A 13,004-nucleotide genomic window follows, 5' to 3' on the forward strand; every position below is an offset into this window, starting at 1 on the left:
TTTTAAATGTTATTACTTAATTAAAAATTAAACTATTTCGTTTAAAAAATAAACATTTCGTTAAACTGTTCTGGTTAAAAATTAATACGTATCGGTGACAATTAGAACTACTTTGTTAAAAACCCATTTTTTTAACATGAAGAATCATCATTTTAGTTCAAAATTACTTTCTTTTGTTAAATATGAGTTTTTTAAACTGAAAAGTTAGCACACAAAAAACGGTTTTAAAATTTAGTCCCAAACCAAATTGTTGAATTTTCAACCAAAAAAAAAGATATTTTTCAAACCAAAAATAGAATCGGCAAATTTTCCATTAAAAACAAGTAATTTTTAAATAAATACTCGAATCTTTAATCAGTTGAATTTAGCCAAAAAAGGAAAAAATTTAAAGAAATATTTGAATGCTCAACCAAACAGATGAATTTTCAACAAAATACAATAATTTTTTACCAAATAGTTGATTTTTACCTTAACCACATAGTTTAATTTTCAGGTAAAAAGTGAATCTTCCACCAAAAAAATTAAGGTTTCGCAAAAAATTAAGTTTCAACAAAATTGTTGAATTTGTAAGCCAAAAGACGAATTATTTACAAACCAGTTGAATTTTCAAACAGAAATGTGATTTTTTATCAAAAAGTTTTATTTTCCACCCAATAATTTAATTTTCAGCAATACAATTTATATTCCAACCATAAATTTAAATTTTCAACCAAAAATATGAATCTTCAACCAAAAAAATTCATTCTCTAAAAAGTAGTTAAACTTTAAACCAAGTATTTGATTTTTCAAACAAAAAATAAGATTTTTCTATAAAATAAATGAATTTTCAACTGGAAAAGATAATTTTTTAATTGAAAATATCAGTTTAAAAACAATAAGAATAAGTACATTTTTAGTTTACAAAAATTAGTTTTCAACTAAAAAAAGAAGAATTTCCAACAAAACAGTTAAATTCTCAACTAAAAAAATGAATTTTCAACTAAAATTAGAAATCTTTAATAAATAATAAGAATATTCAACAAAATAGTTTGAAATTCAAATAAAAAAAATCATAAAATAGTTCATTTTTCTATCAAATAGTCTAATTTTCAACGAAATGGACAAATTTTATAACAAAAAAGATTCAACTTCGACAAAAACGGTTGTCTTCCGAAACAAATAGTTGAAATTTCAAGCTAAAAAGAATTTCTCAGTTGACAGTTGAATTTGCAATCCAAAAGAATACATTTTCCATAAAATTATTTAATTTTCAACATAATAATTAAATTTTAAACAAACAAGGTGAATTAAAAAAAAAAACAAATTTCAAGTCAAATAACGAATCTCTGGCAAAATAAAGGAGAAATTTTAACAAAGAAGTTCATCTTTCAGCCAAGTATTTGAAATTTCAATCAAAGAAGATTAATTCTCAACGAATAAAATTATATTTTAACCAAGCAACAATTTTAATTCTCAATATAAAATTTACAAACTAAAAAAAGATAGCTAAATCCTCAATCAAAACAGATTAATCTTCAACGGAAAAGTGAAATTTTACGCTAAAATAATCGACTTTTCTATACTCTAAAAGACGCATTCTCAACGTAACTGTTGTATTTTCAGTTAAAAAAAACGAAATTAAACTAAATACATAAATTTGTAACCAAATAGTTGATTTTTCAATCAAAAATATTGACTTTCAACAAATAAAGAAGAATTTACAACAAAATGCATCGATTTTCAACCAAATTTTTTAAATTTCACCTACGAACGATTTATTTTCAACCAATAATGGAATGGTTAGAATTTCGGTTAAAAAATTAATTTACAATAAAATACTTCAATCTTGAACCAATAAAATAAATGTTTAACAAAGAAGTTCGACTTTCAACCATGCAGTAGAACTTTCAATCAAAAAAGAATAATTTTGAAGAACGAATTTTCAACAAACTAGTTTAATCCTCTACCAAATAGTTGATCCTTACACTAAAATGATAGAATTTTTAGATCAAGCTTCTTAAACAGAGAGAAAATGAGGAATCCTTTTTTTAAGTAGGTAAGTGGGGAATAGGAGAAAGAGTGTGAAGTCTGTATTTAGATGCCTTACTTGTAAAAAAATATAATATAATAAAATAATTTTTGTTAACTAAAAAAAATCAAGCATTTCAAAAAATTGTTATCATTAATTCTTTGCATGTGTGATGTGCATCCTACGTCACAAATCGTAACAAAAGTTCTTAACCCCCACCCCCCGTTGGTGTGACGTAATTTTTGAACAATCCCCTTAAATTTCTCACCTATCATTTCCTTCTTCACTTTCTTTCAGAGGTCACGTGGTCAATTTTGGATTACCAAGATTTCGAGGAGCGAAGATGACTTTGGTGTCTTAGGACTTAGGTGGTCGTTGGATCCCGCCTTCGAGCGGCAAAAAGAAGAAGAATAAGAAAAGAAGAAATCGAGAAGAGTACCACACCAAGTGGGAAGGAAGAAACGTCAAGGTGTGAGCCTCGATGACACTGTAAACACTGCTTCGATGTTTCAGCAATTACCAGGCAAGTTCCAACCAAGATTTGTTTGTCCTTGCTGAAATGCGTTACAACAATACCGGGACTCCGAGACCAAAAAGTCCGACTGACAAAACTCACAAAACAATCAATCCTCATACCTTCGCCTTCGAGGAAGGGTTTCGAGTTTCGAGGGCATGAGCTCGCAGATTTGTATGTTATCTTGGCTTCTTGGTGATCCCCTGGGACTTAAACATTCATCTTTCATCTTTCCGGCCTGAAACTCTTCTCTAATTTCAATATTTCCAATAGCAAATAGCAAATAGCAAGTAGCAAACAGCAAATACCAAACAGCAAATTTCGATCGCATTCTTCCCGAAAAACTCGAGACGGGAGTTTATTTTTCTTATTGAAACATGTTTGCAAAACGTGGAAAATTCTTTAACTTTCCAGGGTTTGTTGATTCGCTTATAAGGGGCCGTTTATAAACTAAGTTACAAATTTGAAGGGGGATAGGACGCCAAAAATGACGGTTGGTAACAGGGCAAGAGGACGGGGGGATGGCAGAGGAGGTAATGTTAAGATTTCAATAACATTCAGTACATTTCCTGATGATAAATTTTTAAGAAAGTTTGAGAATTTTGCAAAAGATGGCCCAGTAGAATAGCAACAAAAATAAAAAAAGAAATTTTAACAAAATAGTTACATTTTCAACCCAAGAGATTAATTTTCAACTAAAATGATCAATCTTCAACAAACAAACAAAATTTCATCAAAGGATTTCAACAGTCAACCCAAAATATTTTTGACAAAAAATAGGACGTTTTAACAAAATAGTTCAATTTTCGACCAAAGAGATGAATTTTGAACTCAAATGATGAATTCTAAAATGAAAAGAATTTTCATGAAAAGAGTTCAACATTTAACCAAAAAGATGTTTCTTTTTAACCATGAAGGTTAATTTAAAAAATAGAATAGTTAAATTTTCAAACAAAGAGACAAATTTTTAACAAAGTAGTTCAACTTAACTAACCAAATGAATTTTCACCAAAATTATGAATTTTCAACCGAAAAAAATTAATTTTTCACATATTAGCTGCACTTACAACTATCTAGTTGAATTTTTCAGCGAAACAATTTAATTTTAAATGAAACAGATCAGTTTTCAACTAAAATTATTAATCTTCGAAAAAAAAAGAATTTTCATCAAAAGATTTTAACATTCAACCCAAAAACTGATTGAATTTCAAAGAATGGAATCGATATATTTTCAAGCAAAGAGATGAATCTTCAACCGAAAAAGGAATTTTTAACATAGTAGTTCAACTTTCAACCAAGTATTTCCGTTTTGTACAAAGAAAAAAGATTTTAAACAAAATATGAAATTGCATTTTAATCAAAATAGTTAAAGTTTTAATCGAAGATATGAATTTTCTACTAAAATAATCAATCTTTAAGAAAAAAAGAAAGAATTTTCATCAAGAGTTCAACATTCAAACCAAAAGATGATTTTTTGACCAAGAAGATTATTTTTCCAAAAATGGAATAGATAAATTTTTAACCGAAGAGATAAATCTTTAACCGCAAATAAATTTTTGACATAGTAGTTCAACTTACAATCAAGTAATTCAATCTTTAACAAAAAATATGACTTTGTAATAAAATATGTAAATGCATTTACAACGAAATAATTTAATTTTCAACCAAAAAGATGAATTTCAACTAAAATGCACAAATAACAAAGCAAAAAAATTTTTTTCATAGAAAGTGTTCAACATTTAACACAAAAGATGATTTTTTAACCAAGAAGATTAAGTTAAAAAAATTGAATAGTTAAATTTTCTACTGAAGAGATAAATGTTAGACCAAGATTTTTTAGCAAGGTAGTTCAACTTACAACCAAGTAATTGAATTAAAACAAAAATGACTTTCCAACAAAACAGTTGCATTTTTAGGCCAAAGATATGAATTAAAAAAACAATTTTAATCAAAAGAGTTAAAGATTTAACACAAAATACGATTTTTTAACCAAGAAGTTGAATTTCTAAAAATTGAATAGTGACATTACCAACCAATGATATAAATCTTCAACCGAAAAAAAATGAATTTTTAACATAGTAGTTCAACTTTCAAAGTAATTGTTTAAAATTTTAAATGATCAATCTAAAAAAAATGTTTATCAAAATAGTTCAACATTCAAGACAAAAAACGAGTTTTTAGCCAAGAATATAAATTTGCTCAAAATGAAATTTTCAACAAGAGATGAAGCTTCAACCGAAAAATATGGATTTTTCACATCAACTCGAAACCATTTATTTGAATTTTTGACTAAAAAATATAACTTTGTAACAATCATAAAAAAAAAGAATTTTAATCAAGAGTTCAATATTGAATCCAAAAGATGATTTTTTAAACAAGAAAATTAATTTTGTAAAAATGAATGTAGTAAAATTTTCAACAAGAGATCAATTTTTAAACGCAAAAGAAAAGAATATTTAACACGTAGTTCAACTTCCAACAAAGTAGTGAAATTTGTTATCAAAATATTACTTTTTAAAAAAATAGCTCAATTTTCAAAACAGGCGACGAATTTTTAACTAAAGTGATTAACAGTAACAAAAAAGGATTTTCATCAAAAGAGATCAACATTTATTCCAAAATATGATTTTTTAAACAAGAAGATTAATTTTCTAAAAATAAAATAATCAAGTTTTCAACCAAAGATATAAATCTTCAAACGCAAAATAAATGAATTTTTAACATAGCAGTTTCAATTTAATTAAAATTAAATAAAAAATGAAAATTCGTCTTTTGGTAGAAAATACATTATTTATGGATTTTATGATGGTTAGAAAATTCAACTTTCTTCTAAAAAATTGTTCTTTTTGTTTGGAAATTCAACTGCTCTTGGTTGAATTTTAATCCTTTTAGATTCTCATCATTTATAATTGAGAAAGTATTAGAATTGTCCAAAATTTGACATCACAGTTTACCAACGGATCTCCACGTTCCGAGACCCCGTGAATCTGAAAATCAGGTCCTTACGATGGCGTCTGTCCGTCTGTTTGTCCGTCCGGTCGTCTATCCATCCGTAAACACGATAACTCTCGAAGAAATGAACGGATCAAATCCATCTTTGGCACACTTTTTTTAGGTCCTAAAAGAAAGGACGAGTTCGTTAACCAGCCATTTTTGATAAAAAGTCAAAAAGTGAGCGCATTTTGAAAATTTTTGAGACCACTTTTGTCTGAATTTGAAAATTCTATGTACAGGTATTATAGTATTAAAAAAAAAACAATTTATTCTAATGACTTTTTTCGATGAAAAGAAAATGTTCAGAGTTATAGCGTTTTCAAAATGTTTTAAATCAACCGAAAATAAAATTTTGAAGCCAAAAAACGCACGATATGAAGAAAAGTCAAGAGAAGAAAAGCATTTCTTTCTGAAAGCCCTACAAGATACTCATACAACTTTTTTGGATTTTTTAAAAATTAAACATTCAAATTTTGATTGCACAAAAAATAATGAAAAATAAGAAATTCCATTTTGTGGATAAACTATGTAGGATACGAAAAAAGACAAATTAACAAAAATTGTAATTCCAATAAAGATCTACAATTTCGTTAAGAATCACTTCTTGATAGGACGAGTACCTTTTGTTTTATTCGTGAAAAATAACGTTGAAAACAAAAAAAAAAATAAAAAAAAATGTGTGGAAAAACGACGAAAGTTACGAGAGAAAAAAAGATTCAACAAAACCTGTTTACAAAGGTCTGTCGGAAATCGAGCGCTCAGCGCGAGTGTACGATGGCAATGTGTGCATCAAAGCCTACAGAGCTTTGAGAAACTTAATATTTGACCATAATAAAAAAAATTAAAAATACTGCCATCTGAAAGAAATCTTTTTGATAAAGTTTTATTGAAACATTACGAATGCAAACAATAACTATCAGAGCGTGAAGCGCGAGATTCATCCGTCGCTCGCCCTAGGCGCGCTCAAACTTGCGAGCGAAGCTAATCGCGCACGCGACGCCTAATGATAATGTGCCCGCGAAGCGAGCAGATTTTTTGTTTGAAAATTCGACCATTTTGTTGAAAATGCATCCTTGTAGATTCAAAACTCAACTATTTTGATAAAGTTATATTTTTTGTTTGATAATAATTCAACTGTTTTGTTAAAAATCCATCCTTTTGGATTGAAAATTTATTTTTACATTCTCATTCTAATGAGAAGGTATTGGTTTTATGTAAAAGTTCACTTTGTCGGTTTCATCAAATCTTCACGTATTGAGACCCCCTGACTTAGAAAAAATCTATTTTCACCAAGGTGTTTGTAAGTCTGTAAGTCTGTCAGTCTGTCTGTAGTCTGTATTCTGTAGGCACGATAACTTTCGAAACATTGATCAAATTGAATTCTGCTTCGGCCCACTTTTTGAAAGCATTAGCAGAAAGAACGAGTTCGCAAACCAGCTATTTCGGATGAAAATTCAAAAAGTAACCGCATTTTCAAAATTTTTTATACCATTTTTTTTCAAGATTTAAAAATTCTATTACGGTTATTCATAGCACTCAGCAACTAAAACAATTTATTCTTATAACTTTTTTCGATAACAAAAAAATTATCAGAGTTATAGCATTTTCAAAATCCAAAAAACCAAATTAAAATTAACATTTTAAGCCAAAAAATGCAAGATATGAAAAAAGTCAAGTAAGAAAAACGTTGATTTTTGAAAGCCCTACAAGAATATCATAACAACTTTTTGAACTTTGTATAAAAGTTGAACATTCAAATTTTGGTCGTACAAAAAGTAATGCAAAATAAAAAATCCCATTTTGCGGTCAAACTAGGCAAGATACGAAAAAAAATTAACTAAAATTGCATTTACATTAATTTTAAAATAATATTTTTCTGAACAAAAATCTCCTATTAAAAAGATCAAAAGAACCATCCTTTTTCAGAAATATACGCTATCTCAAACCAGTTGTCACCTTTATGATACGAGTAATTTAAAGGAATCTGTATTATCATCAGAGATAGTTACTATTGATCAGTGTAGATTTCACTCCACAATCTATGAAAATAGAAATCAAAACTATCGATCAAGTTGACTCTTTAAATAACAGAAATTACTTAAGGTCATTTTTGACTAGGTGGAAAATAATTTTTAAATTATGTTTGTTTGAAAAAGATATTCTCACTTCCCTTCACTGGGAATCAAACTACAGATCTTCCGATTGCTGGTCGGGTGCTTTTCCAATGAAGCAATTAGAGAGATCGAAAGAAAAATCCTTTTTCTGAAATATATTTCCCCTGTTTTGAGAGAATTTCTGGTTACGTTATTTTATTGGATTAGGAACTGGGAGCTAAACATTAGTACCATAGATTATGAACGGCCCCTAACTAATAAAAAAAGGTTGCACAAAATGTGCAAATAATTTCCAATATTAATTTTTTTAGTTTTTAATCCTGATTTATTAACCGCCTGTAATTTGCATCTGGCGCACACATTTTTCTCATTCCTCACCCTGGGGGGTCTTACATAATGTAGGTATTTAATCCACCCGGAAGGTTCAGAAGAATCGAATAAAAAAACAAACGTGGGATGGGGAAAGTGGAAGGAAGAGAGTGTCGTTTAAGAATTCCAGAAATGCGAGATGGGTCTTTTTTTAAAGTTTTTTTTTTAAGGACGTGAAAGCATAATATTTTCTGAACGAATGCCAACCGTGACAAAATTACAAAATGTTATTCGAACGGAGACTCATTCACACTTATCCTCGTTTTTGTAACTCGCGAGTCGTATTTTTGGGCCCGTTATTAACAAGGGCCCGCGTCACGTGTTTGGTTACTTTAAGTACTCTCGACTACCGCTTGAATCTTCAATCTTGACCCTTGGACTACATACATGATTAATGTGCAAAAAAAATGTATTGCGCTGGAATTTTAATTACAAATGAGTTTTATTTATACTTATTTCTTTACTACTGCTGAATTCAAGTGTTAATCGGTTTATGAATTCCCCTGAAGTGGTTTAAATTCCCTTTAATTCATTGGAATTCTTTTGAATTTAATTTGAATTATTATAAGTTTTCTTCAATTCTTTTGAATTCCAGTGAATTCCTTTAAATTTATATTGAATTCAAATGTATTCAATTCAATTGTTGTTAATTCTTTGTAATACTTTGATTTCCCTTGAATTCTTTAGAAATATTTGGAATTCACTTTATGCTTTTTAAATTCTTCTCAATCCTATGAATTCTTCCGAATCTTCTAGATTCTTCTAATGTAAGTTATTAGAATTGTACTTAATTAATTAAATTCTGTTAAATTACGTAATCTATCCATATAATTATTTTTACCACTTCTGAATTCAGTTTAATTCTGTTGAATTCAAGCAAACATTCGCTAATTCTTTAGCCCTTCTGAATCCTTTTCATTTTTTAAATTCTTTTTAATATTCTAAATTACTTTTAATCAGGAATCTGACCAAAATGAAAAGGAATTTTTGTAAATTTTTCAATTATTTCTACAAATTTAAAATAATTGGATTAAAAACTAAACTCGGTATAAAAAAGTGTTGAAAGATAATCGGGCAAAAGATATATAGATATAATTGACAAATGTCATAAAAATTTTCAATCTTTTTTATTATTCTTCAATCTTCTGAATTATTTTGCATTCTTGTAAATTGTATGAATTCTTCATAATTTATTTGAATTATTTCAAAATCTTTTAATCTGTCTGAATTCACTTGAATTCTTCTTGATTCTTCCGGATTCACTTGCATTATACTTAATTCAGCTTTATTTACGTGATTTCGGTTGAATCATCTTGATCTTTCGAATTGTTATAAGGCTTCGGAATTCGTTTTTATTCTGAATTCGTTCAATTATTCTTAAATCTTTTTAATTAAATTAAATTCCTTTAAAACTTGAAACCCTTCGGTTATATTATTTGAATTTACTTGGATTATTTTGAAATTCAAATACATTTTTCTGAATGCTTCTGGGTGCACTTCTGAAAATGCCACCCAAGAACATTGACTTGATACTTTGGCTTTTTTTGCATCCCAGTTAAGAGTCCCAAAGGATGTTTTGCGCAGATTAATAGAAATCTCGAAAAATATTTATCTTAGATCAAAATGTTGTGAATAAAAATTCTAAGTCTCAGCGGAACACAAATTTTTTCTCAACATTTTTGCCGTAAAGTTAATAATTTTCAATAAAAATAACAAGGATACAATTTTACAACGTACCCTGTGGAGGGAAGGATTTTGAAAAACAGCCCCCCTCTCAACCCAATTTGCTTAGATACCAGTATGATTTCCGAAGTACTTTTTAATGCTTAATACAAATCTGGCTTCCTTTTGTTGCTATCAGGTCTAGTTCAATAGATATTTGCAATTAAATTTTTCGAGAAAAAATTGTTTAACCATTTTTTTCAAGGTAGAAAATTATTTTTTTGCTCTGATCACAGGTCCTCTCGATGCGTTGTTTGGCATAGTTTTCGACTATTGCATTACTTTAGCGATATCTATCACGGTTTCTGAGATAAATTAAAAAAAAAAACGGAAAAAAATACGAAAAATTAACTCAAATTTCAATGCACTACAATTTAGGATATTTACCCTTTCCACATAAACTGTAGGTCGATTTGATTGCTTTTTCATAAAGAATAATTTTCTTGACAAAAAAATGGAATTTTGGATCATCCGTTTTTTAGATATCTTGAAAAATGTGCACTCTTCTTTTCAATTTCTGAAAACTTGTGCTAAATGATGTACTGAGCATCAGATTTTTATTTCTCCATATTGAAATGTTCATAAACAAGTAACAAAGTGATTGGTCGGCTTATGTTGCACAACTGTATACATTTCAGAAACGAATTAAAAGTGAGTGATCGTCTTATGCGTTATAACTGCATGAAATTCAGAAACACAATCTGATTGATAGCCTTATATTTTAGAACTGCCTGAAATGTAGAAACATGTGAAAATCGGAGTGATCGACTTATGTTTTAGAACTGTATGAAATTCATAAATAAGTAACAATGTTATTGATAGTCATATGTTTTTTAGAACTGTCTGAAGTTCATAAATAATTAATAATATGATTGATCCCCGTATATCTTTTAGAACTGCTTGAAGTTTAGAAACATGTGATAATTTGAGTGATCGTCTTATGTTTTAGAACTGTATAAAATTCATAAATAAGTAGCCATCTGATAGATCGCCTTATGTTTCACAACTGTATAGAATTCAGGAACGAATGAAATGTGAGTGATCGTCTTATGTTTTAGAACTATATGAAATTCAGAAAGAAATGACAATGTGATTGTTAGGTTTTATTACTATATGAAATTCACAAACAAGTAACGATGTGATTGATCGTCTTATGCTTCAGAACTGTATGAAGTTCATAAATAAGTAACAGTATTATTGATCATCATATATATTTTATAACTGTTTGAAATCATAAACAAGTAACAATGTGATTGATCACCGTATGTTTTAGAACTGTATGAAATTCATAAACTAGTGACAATGTGAGTGATCGCCTTGTTTTAGAACTATATGAAAATTTTTGAAGGCATTCCAGACAAGGATTTTTTAAATTAAAAAAATCAATTGCAAATATCTTAAACTATATCTGAGAGCTTTCTTTTCTTTGGATTTCCTAAAAAAATATAAATTTGAGAGAAAAAGTGAGAATACAAAAAATATGTGTTTTGATGAGATATATAACTTCTATGCTAAACATTTTATTTTCAGATTAAGATTTTCGAGGTTTAAAAAAAAACGATTTTATAATGCCATTAACCCTTAAACGGCCAAAACGCCACTACCTGTACACTGCTTTTCAAGGGCCAATAACTAAAACTATTCGACACTAGAAAAAATTGAGACACATATATTTTTATTGCTTAAGATCTCCTCTTTCCGACGGTGCCAATGAAATTCCTCAAAAAATTTATTTATTATCCCAAAATGCAGTTTAAACAAAAAAAAAACGTGATTTTTCGTGCCTATTTTTTTTTGTGAACCATTTTCCAAAGCTTTCCGATTCTGTAATTAACTTGGAATCTCACTAACCGGTGGAATAAATGTCTAAACTTTGAGAATCCATGGTTCAAAGATCGATTTTTCGTTTTAGTATTTTCAAAATGGCGTCTTAATGGCAAAATTTTTTGTGAAAACATTCATGAATTTTTTTACAATAAACGATGCGCTCTTCGGAAAAATCAACGAGAATAAAAAGTTCTTGTAATCAGCCAAGGAATACGTCTGAATTTTTTCGAAGCGTTTTGAGCAAAATTTTGGATTTTGCATATGAACAATTTTTGGAAAATTACAAATTTTGCTCAAAACGCTCCGGAAAAATTCAGACGTATTTCTCGGCTGATTACAAGAACTTTTTATTCTTGACAAATTTTCCGAAAAGCGCATAGTTTTTCAATAAAAAATTTTCATAGTTCTAAGCATCGTGGAAGAGTAAAATGATTCACGAATATCTATCGTCCGTCTGCCGCAAGCAAAGTTTACGTTACCCAACTATCATCAACGTGGAGGTCGACGAATATCGATAGTCTCTTTTTTTTAAGGGATTTTATATATATTTTTTACATTTTTTAATTTTTTTTATGGAGAATTTTTTTCATTTCAGATTTCAATCCGTTGAAATCATTTTGATCCTGCTGTTTCTGAATGTAATTTTGAGAAACAATGTAAGCAGCAATACATGTTGCAATCAATGCAAAATATAGTAGTCCTCTGGCGACATTGTTCATTATTACATAATGCTCTTGTTCGTCATTCGTATCTGTGAGTTTCGAAATCACCTAGTTTTGATTGCGACAAATATTTCCTGCTGATTTCTTTACAGAAATCTTTCTTTTTCAATTTAGCTATATTATTCTTGTTGCAAATTTTCCAAATTACGGTAGCATTTGTAATTGATGATTATATTATTCATGAAAAAATTTTTAAATTTGGTCTGGGAAATTCCGATCCCGAATTCTCGTCATCTGATGAATCATCTCCATCAGAGCCAGACTAATCTGGATTAGGTATAATGATACGTTCATCATTTTCATCGGAATCCCATTCCGATTCGGAGTTTGTTGCAGTTTTTGAGGCTTTACGCTTTGGCATTTTTTTTTGCTGGGTGTACTCGAAAATTCCCAGGATGACAATGCGGTGAAGGTGTGGTTTGATGTCAGAGTGCAATAAAGGTTACGGAGTCGTTGGAAATTTTTTATTGAAAAACTATGCGCTTTTCGGAAAATTTGTCAAGAATAAAAAGTTCTTGTAATCAGCCGAGAAATACGCCTGAATTTTTCCGGAGCATTTTGAGCAAAATTTGGAATTTTCCAAAAAATGTTCATATGCAAAATCCAAAATTTTGCTCAAAACGCTTCGAAACAATTCAGGCGTATTCCTTGGCTGATTACAAGAACTTTTTATTCTTGTTGATTTTTCCGAAAAGCGCATCGTTTATTGTAAAAAAATTCATGAATGTTTTCAC

Source organism: Belonocnema kinseyi, chromosome 1, assembly GCF_010883055.1.
Source record: "Belonocnema kinseyi isolate 2016_QV_RU_SX_M_011 chromosome 1, B_treatae_v1, whole genome shotgun sequence".
Classification (NCBI taxonomy): Eukaryota; Metazoa; Arthropoda; class Insecta; order Hymenoptera; family Cynipidae; genus Belonocnema; species Belonocnema kinseyi.